At 35.8% G+C, this 9,636-nt stretch overlaps 1 long non-coding RNA gene across 1 annotated transcript; it reads left to right on the forward strand.

Annotated features, from left to right (window-relative positions):
* The first annotated feature begins 1,687 nt into the window (after positions 1-1,687).
* LOC128520011 (uncharacterized) lies at positions 1,688-4,174 on the forward strand. Its single transcript, XR_008357901.1, has 3 exons — positions 1,688-1,759; positions 1,903-2,445; positions 3,766-4,174. It is a non-coding gene; the product is annotated as an uncharacterized LOC128520011 (long non-coding RNA).
* The last annotated feature ends 5,462 nt before the right edge of the window (positions 4,175-9,636 follow it).

Genomic DNA, 9,636 nt, shown 5'->3' on the forward strand with positions numbered 1-9,636 from the left:
GACCCAGCCGGTTGATCAGACCCCAGCTTGTGTCCAGATGGCTAACTAGCTACCACGACTCCATGGTTGGACTCTCTTAAGCCACAGCCATCTTGAGGCTATGGTGGTACTGCGGATAGCTCTCTTTTTTCGCTCTCTAATGATGCGTAAACTGCTTGGGCTTGGGCTAAGGAATGGGTTGCAAAACTTCTGCATCCTCGCCCTCCACCCAGCCTGCTGACAGTCACTGACCAGTCCCGCATATTTGGTGAGCTTCCCCTCAAAAGCTTCATCCAAGCGATTTTCCCATGGGACATGGCTTTGATTCCCAGCTTCAGCCACCTTTGGATCACTAGAGTCCCTCTACTGCAACACTTCTTCAGCCTTCATTACCTTGAATTCCTCTTCCAAGGATTTGAAGAGCAGCTGCAGTATCTTGTTGCACCCATAAAGTGCGATGCTCCTCAGGCTCTTTGGTAACCCAAGCCATCTCTGAAGGTGGTTGCTGACTTTCCTCTCTAAGATCTCAACAATGGAGATTGAGACCGCATAGATAAGGAGGGGACACAGGATTCTAGGAAGAATGCCATGCTGGTAGAACAAGGCTTTGAACTTTCCAGGTAGACCAGACTTATCCACAGATTTCATCCAGCCATCCAACTCAGAACAAGTTAACTGGTTAGATGATGAATCTCTCAGAGAGCTGTCAAAAACCTTGCCCAAGCTCTTGACTGGCATATCTTAGATTAATAGTATGGCTGTACCTAGGATATAAAACCGGAACTTCTCCTCCACCTAGCCTTTTTTTAGCACCATAGATCTTGATTTGGAAGGTTTAAAATGCACCCGGGCCCATTCAATTAGCTTCTCGAATCCAACGGCAGCCTGGCGCTGCTTCTGTTGTGACTGTTAAGTCATTCATGAACACCCTGGTGGATGGCTGCCGTTGTCCAGAATTCATTTGGGGCCCCCTGCACTCTGGCTTAGCGGACTTGGTCAGCAGAGATGGGTATCGTCACAGAGATAGGTATCTTCACAAGTTGCACTATCTCCACCCTATGCCAAGCTGATGTAGTTGTTCCAGAAGAGACTCTTATCCTGAAGTTGTTAAAGTAGTCGGCTATAAGGTCTCTATACCTGTTTGGAACATGATGCTTTATCAGCTTAAGCTGGACTAACTTATGTGGAATGGAGCCTAACGCATTTGCTAGGTCAAGCCAGAACACTGACAGGTTGCCTTTGTTCTCTCTGGCCTCCCGAATTAGCTGTGTCACCATACTGGTATGCTCCACACAGCCAGGCATACCTAAAATGCTGCCCTTCTGCACTGATGTATCAATGTCAAAGTGTTTTTTAAGAAAACATAATGTCACCAGATTCTGGGTGAAAGTACTTCTGTGACTGGGTTGAATGTGATTTTCAGCAGACAGTTGCTCTCTCCTCAGTAAGACCTACTTTTTACATTAAATTTACATAATTCTTCCCAGAAAATCATGGTTATTCGACACTATTGTTAAACAATAAGATATTTACCATAGAATTTTATATTTCCCCCATAGCATGCAGAAGTTCTAATTACCATAATTAGTCTAACTAATAGTCAGCTAATAAGTCATAATGATGCATTCATCATTTTAAAGTTTGTATTTCATTGGATGTATTTCCTGATGTGCTTATTACTAACCAATTCACTTTATTTTATTATTAGGATTCACACTATGTTAATATGACTATGAGTAGAACGGGCACCCAGATGGGTCACACCGCTCAACCTGATAATGTAAGCAGTCTATTTAGTTTATTTGCAATCTAATTTTAATTTAATCTCAGCCCCAATGTTGATAAAGTTAGCTATTGCTATACTAACATTTTGTCAAATACAGTCATTTAAATTCTATTAGTTCTCTTTTTCTTATCATCTAGGAACCAATATATGAAAACTGATGAGCAGATATCTGTCCAGGTTTAGGAAGTACACAGCTACACTACCGTTCAAAAGTTTGGGGTCACTTGCAAATTTCTTTGTTTTTGTTTAGTGATTTATTTTCTACATTTTACAACAATACTGGGGATTTCAAAACTATAAAATAACACATATGGAATTAGGCAATTACATAACAACAACAAAAACAACAGTTAGTTGTTATTTTAAGACACAGAGGTCATCCTTTCTGTAATAGTTCTTGCAAGAACAGTATTGTCAAGTGCATTTGCAAAATCCATCAAGCACCATAATGAAACTGGCTCTCATAAAGACCATCCCAGAAGGGCGAGCAGTGTTATGAAGTCTTTATAGAACATAAGTAGCAGATACATCTTATCATTAACTGTTCAAATGAGATTAATGCTTTTTTGGACGCCTTCAGCATTCCTTTACAATGTAGAAAGAAATAAAAATCAGGAACGATCATGGAGTAAGAAAGTGCCCCCAAACTTTTGAACGGTAGTGTATTTGAGGATAATGAGGTAAGCAGTTTTACATTAATTAAAGCTAGTGCAATTTGATTTGATTAAAAGTGTAAATACTGTGTTGTATTGTTTTTTTTTCTTTCTTTGTATTTATACACTGTACTGTGTATAAATTATTTATTTATTTTTGATTATGTCTTTTTTTCTTTTTTTGTCTTTATACATGGAACAATGAATGCATTATCATTAAACACTACTTTATGTTTGCACATTGTTTTTTGCTGCTGTAAATTTCCCCACTGTGGGACAAATAAAGAAAAAAAGGTATATCTTATCTTATTAAATTAATTTGGAACTAGGTAATAATTTAACTCTAAATATTTGAGTGGAAAAATACAGAAATAACATTAATATGGAGTCTCCTCCCCAATAACCAGAAACTAGTTGTATTAAATCAATATTTCATGAGCATGTTAAGCAATTGTGCATTTATTCTGAATATCAGCGCAATGTTGTAATTTGGCTTTAGACATAAATTTGCAGGCCAAGTGCTGATATTTATTACAGCAACAAAATTGTTAATTATGCAATAATTTTGTAAACAATAAATTAATACTTAATAATTGACATTTCAGACACAATATGGCCAAATGTTTGTCAATGCATTATATCACAACCAGCAGTCAGTGTAGTAACAGTTTCAATGTAATAAACTATTGCTTAAATTGGAAATTATTTGAAAATGAGTGGGGTTATAAAACGTAAATGCTCTAGAGCTGTTTTATAAAATAGTGTCACTCTTTCAGTATCGCTTGTCAAGTTAAATTAGTAGACTAGAACTAAATGTTGTATAAACTAAGTTTAATCATATGAAAAAAATGGCATAATATTACATATATAAAACCTAAACTTTTCTTCAGAAATGCATCATTCATTTTTTACAAGAACTCTATTAGACTTACAGTATTCAAGCACAACAGACCACAAAACTCATCCAGTCTGTACAATTCTAAAATGGGGGTCTTTTGGGTCTTTTTTGACTCCTTCACTGTCCTCAGCTTTTATGACTCAGATTGCTCTTAACAAGGTTTAATTATTTATGCATTTTATAACCATACAGCGGTTCAGGTCTACACCCATCTGTGTTTTCACTGTTCCATGCTCTTTGGTCTTACCTACTTCCTTGTTAGTGATGTTGGTAACATTTGTAAACAAATTCTTTTTTTCCTTAACCAGAATTTAGCTATTCTAGTCTAGGATTTGTGCATGTGTGATTTGTAAATGTTGATCAGAATTAAGATTTACAAATATTTTAAGTTCTTTACTTATAATTCAGTTTAGTACACATTAACTCCTGACTATATGGATGTGTTACAGGGATTAATGTTTTCCAGAGGACCCTGAGGATGTGGAAGAGGATGTGCATATTTGGTTAATCATTGACTAAAATACACAAGGACATGGAAGAGACAGTGCATATTTGGTTTAAATTTGACTAACTTACACAGATTAGGCGACAATTTAAAAAGAAAAAAAGAATGCATTCCCACATTTCTGAATAACAGCTGTAAAGAAGATTTTGTATTTCCTAAGTATTTCTGTGTTAATAATTAAAGTGTGAACAGGATGCGTTAAAGGATGTGCATCTGATGGATCAGAATTAAATGTTTTTTCTTGTACTTTCTTGTACAAATAGGATACAGCTTCAAAAACATTTATATAGTAAATTGTTGTGAGCTTAATAAATTGTAATTCTTTTTGTAATTTTAACTGTATTTAACATGAATATTTTATGACAGGCCATGGATCTGCATTTACTTGTTTATAAATAATTCAATAAAATGTTGTTCATGCATTATACTCATTTTCATTTGATGACTTAAAGTAGAACCTAAAAGCTCTTTGTTACGTTTCACTTTGTAAGTAAAAATAGTTAAATATTTATTAAGTGCAAACATTTAAGATACTACTTTTTAATAATAATAAGGTTTTATATTTAACTGTAACTAAAATATGTTAATATGTGGTTTATAAATATTTTTGTAAATATTAATTCACATCAAAGTCAGCCAATAAAGGTAACAAACTTCCCTTTGAAGTTTTACAGTGTGAGTTTGTGGAGATTATCTAGGGTTAGGGTTATCTTTCTTCTTCTTCTCATTATTATTATTATTATTATTATTATTATTATTTTAGTTTCCTGAAGCACACCTGTTTGTTTTTTTTACTTTAAAATTCAGAATTACACTCATTTATATTTTGCGCTCTGTTCCATGCATCAGATGAAAAGGCAGTAACATCCCAGATTTAAGTAATTTTTGAATAATCTCCATTAAATAAATTCACTCTGTAAAGCTATCACCAAAGTACTATATCTCATTAGTTGTGATGTGTCTGACCTAAAATGTTTAGGAACCACTGGTATATGATATCAATAAGCATATAATATAACCCATGCCAGGTGAGTATGAAAATTGTAAACACAGCAGAGATGCAACTTGTCTTTTAAATCAGCAGCAACTGGCAAATAATATTCTGTTGATAAAAATATGCTGTATATAGAGAGCACTCCAAATATCTGCATCCATGCTGTGGGGTAAGTTCTTGAAAGTTCAATATACTATATGAGGACTTAAAATTGAGTCTAGGTTATTATTCGAGGCTCAGGTACAAAAATTGTAGGGAATTCCAGTACAGAACTATTAAACAACAGTAGTCACAAGTCACAAGCCGAGACTAGGACCTTGAACCTTGAAATGGAAAATGAAAAAAAAAAATCCACACACATCCATGCGACAACATCTCCAACTAGAAGTGCACTAGGATGAGTCAGACAGGTCCAGAGGACAGAGGGGGTCTGAATCACTGGCAGCTCAGGAACATGAGAGAAGAGAAGAGAGATAACAATTACAGTAGGTTTGGTCACAGTCACATAATGTATAAAGTGTATGTATATTTTATTCTGAGTTCAAGCAGGGCTAACTATGGCTGCATAACTAAAAGAATAGGGTGATAGGAAGATGAAAGGAATATTTTAAAGTGTTGATGAATGAGGTACTGTAAATGAAAGAGAACAAAGGGTAGAAGAGGTGACTGTTGTGGAGAAGGAAGTAGCAAAAATCAGTAAGAGTGAGGTGAGGAGGGCGTTAAAGAGGATGAAGAGTGGAAAGGCAGTTGGTCCTAATGACATACCTGTGAATGTATGGAAGTGCTTAGGTTGCAGAGTTTCTGTCTAGTCTGTTTAACAAGACTTTGGAGAAGGAGAGGATCCCAGGGGAATGGAGAAGAAGTGTATTAGTGCCAATCTTTAAGAACAAGGGGGATGTGCAGTGCTGTGGCAACTACAGAAGAATAAAGCTGATGAGCCATATAATGAAGCTGTGGGGAAGAGTAGTGGAAACTAGGTTAAAGGCAGAGGTGAGCATTTGTGAGCAGCAACATGGTTTCATGCCTAGAAAGAGTACAACAGATGCAGTATTTGCTTTGAGGATGCTGTCTTTTCTTCAGTGTCACTGTACAGAAGTACAGAGAAGGTAATAGGGAGTTGCATTTTGTCTTTGTAGATTTAGAGAAAGCGTATGACAGGGTGCAGAGAGAGGAGCTGTGGTATTGTATAAATGAGTGGCAGAGAAGTATTTTAGAGTTGTGCCGGACATGTATAAGAGAGGTGTAAGACAGTGGTGAGATGTGCTGTAGATGTGACAAAGGAGTTCAAGGTGGAAGTGGGCCTGCATCAAGTATCGGTTCTGAGCCCCTTTTGTTTGCTATGTTGATGGGCAGGATAACAGATGAGGTTAGACAGGAGTCTTCATGGTCAATAATGTTTGCAGTGACATTGTACTTTGTAGCGAGAGCAGGGGAAAATCTAGTTGGAGGTATGCTCTGGAAAGCAGAGGAATGAAGGTTAGCCGTAGCAAGACAGAATACATGTGTGTGAATCAGAGGAACTTAAGTGGAATAATAACGCTACAGGGAGCAGAGGTAAAGATGATGCAGGACTTTAAGTACTTCCAGAGCAACAGAGAGTGTGAAAAGGAGGAGAAGAGGCGGGTACAGGCAGGTTGGAATGGGTGGAGAAAAGTCAGGTGTGTTATGTGACAAAAGGGTATCAGCGAGAATGAAAGGAAAGTTGTAGAGGACAGTGGTGAGACCAGTGATGCTCTACGGCATCTGAAGACAGTGGCATTGAAGAATAGACAAGAGGAAGAGTTGGAGGTAGTAGAGATAGAGATGTTGACGTACTCTTTGGGAGTGACAAGGATGGATAGGATTGAGAAAGATTTAATCAGAGGGACAATCCATGTTAGATGTTTTGGAGATAAAGTCAGAGAGGCCAGATTGAGGTGGTTTGGACATGTTCAGAAAAGAGATTGTGAGCATATTGAAAGAAGGATGCTAAGGTTAGAAGAAAATGTACCATTAAGAGCATTTTTTTTGGTTACATTAATTTCTGTCATGATTAATCTTCAAATAGTATACTGCATTAGCATTGAGCTATAATTCTTGTGTCATTGTTCACTCTACGTCTGCCACCTTTTTTCACTGCAGTGAAATGTCCTTTTCTAAAAGCTATTTGATTTGTGGACAAAGTCTGATTACTGGACAGATCAGTAGTACTATAATAGCAGTTGTTGTTTTTTTTTGTCTGAAAAACGAGTTAGCGAGGAATATACATAATACTCATTTTACTTGCATCTAATTTTTTGTTTGCATTTAGTGATTATTGTTTAAAATCGCGAGAGCTAATAGTACAGTGATTACTCATATGTTTATGATAAATTAGCATTCAAATCTTATTAATACTGTTCACCTGAGTCTGTATTACTTTTTAACCCTAGTGCCACCCTCCAACGTTGCCATAATACCAAGTAACAAAGAGCTGGTTGAGTTCAACAGAATGAATAGAGCAGAGTGTGGTAAAATGGGCCAAAAGCTCAAACTGAGCAATATTCTGAGCAGTGATAGTGCCAATTACACCTGCATGGCTCATAACAAACAGAGCCTGACATACTCCACATCTGAACCCTTCAGCATCACTGTACTAGGTGGGTTATAATTTAGTTATTAAATTCATAAAAGCTGATAAAGCATAAACATTTTTAGAAAATATTGAACATTTTAAAGTTAAACAGGAATTCAGTCGGCTGATTTAAGACTGGTCCAATATGAATTCACATTCCTTTCCGGTAATATTTTTGCCACAAAATTTTCCAGAATTTTTTTTTTTTTTTTTTAGATGTAATACATTTACTTTACATTAGCATAAGAAAAAAATGTAGATAAATTTCTTGTTTTTTTGTAACTAGGTATACACATTTTTTATTAATCTCGTTAAGGAAAATTAATGTTAGCAAATAAAGTTGGGTATTTAGAGGGAATCTCAAATTCTACAAAAGCCACCACATTCCAGGCCTGTGAAATAATGATCTGTTGTTTATCTTTTCTTTTTAACAAGGGACTGTCGGTGGAAATGGAGATTCCATGTCTGCAGGACCTGTTTATGGAAATTAACAAAATTTTAAATTAAATGAATGCATTCATAAAAATGTTATGACCTAATCTATTTAAGATTTATGTCACACAAACATTATATTTTAAAAGAAATTCACTGAAATATGTGTAACTGTAAAATCTGACCTATATTTTACTGTTATTTAGGCCAAAAACAAAGTTCAGAGGACATAATCAAAATGGAGTTACAGGTATGTGTGATAACCTAAAAAAAAAATCATAAAATGTGGCTGATGGTAAATAATACTGAAATCATTATTGATATTGTTTATTTTATAATAATAATAAGAAGAAGAAAAAAAAGAAGAAGAAGAATGAAGTGGGATGAGACAGTTTAATGACACTTCTGGGATATTTTGTTTGTTTAGACTATACATATAAAAAAAATATGGAGCTCATAGACCATATTTTATTACAAGCCAGTGGTTTGTTTGTCTTTATTCTTTCCTATAAAGCAACACATAATGCATATCAACAATTAAGTCTATTTTTTATAATTAATAATTATTATAATAATATTTGTTTTTTAAAAAGGAGAAAATGTGACTAAAACTTGTCCCTTAAAGTTCTTCATGATGGATGTAAAAAAACAAAAACAACACTTATATCAAACTTAATGTTGTGGTGTACTGCTGGACATAGCACAGCTTTTCTGACTGGCAGAACTAACCCCGACTTATATAGATGATGTGGATTCCATTGTCTCAAACACCCAAAGTACTGTTATTAAACAAAGGTGGAGAGCAAATTGCAATTTGATAAATTATCAGATTTGTCTTCTTGGTGAAAGTGCTTCTGTGATTGGTTTTGAATGTGGTTTTCAGCGGGCAGTTGCTTTGTTCTTAGTATTGTGGACCATACAGACCTACGTGGCACCTTGGATTATGAGCATGATTCGTTTGGGAAGCAGTTTTTTCCATAAGAAATAAAATCTAAAATTATTCGTTTCACAGCCCAAAAAAATAAATATGTACATAAAAATAATTAACACAAAACAAAAAACACTGTTATTGGAAAAATAAACAAGAAATCTTTCTAATGACACTCGATGTGAGCGTAGTAGTAGTAGTAGAGAACGAAGCGTCTACGAACACTAACGGAATCACTGCTGTAGAGTAAAAATAAAACAAAGTAACCTTCACTTTACCGCGACAGAGCGGTGTTTCGGTGTAAAGTAGAGAGAAAGAGTGTCTGTGTGTCTGTAAAGGCGAAAGTAGGAGGGATTGTGTGTGTGTGGGTGTGGGGCACAGTTTCCAATGACGCACGCGCACAGACACGAAGAGCAGGCTGAGCCTCGAGCAGAGAGAGAAAATAGATTATTAACTTCTAATAAGACTTGCTTTTGCTTTACATGCGCGCTGTATACACACATAAATAAAATATGTTTTACATGCTCACACGTGGTCACAGTGTTATAGTATGCACAGATGTTGATTAAACATGTAAGAGACGTGCACTAAGACCCAGCAGAGGAGACAATTACCCACATTTCTCAGCACAAGAGAGAGGCTTAGTTGTGATCACATGACGCTCGGCATCAAAACAAGAAGCGCATGCGTGATGCATGATACTCTGTACTCGTAAACCAGGACTTGTTCGTTTTTTAAATCAAAATTTAATAAAAAAATCTTTGCTCGTCTAGTAGAACACTCGCAAACACTGAAATCGACAGTTTGTGTAATTAAAGGTTGTAGGACACCTGAGACGCGGAGTGATACAGTATACTTCTTCGTCTTT

This window comes from Clarias gariepinus, chromosome 4 (assembly GCF_024256425.1).
Source record: "Clarias gariepinus isolate MV-2021 ecotype Netherlands chromosome 4, CGAR_prim_01v2, whole genome shotgun sequence".
NCBI classification, from domain to species: Eukaryota; Metazoa; Chordata; class Actinopteri; order Siluriformes; family Clariidae; genus Clarias; species Clarias gariepinus.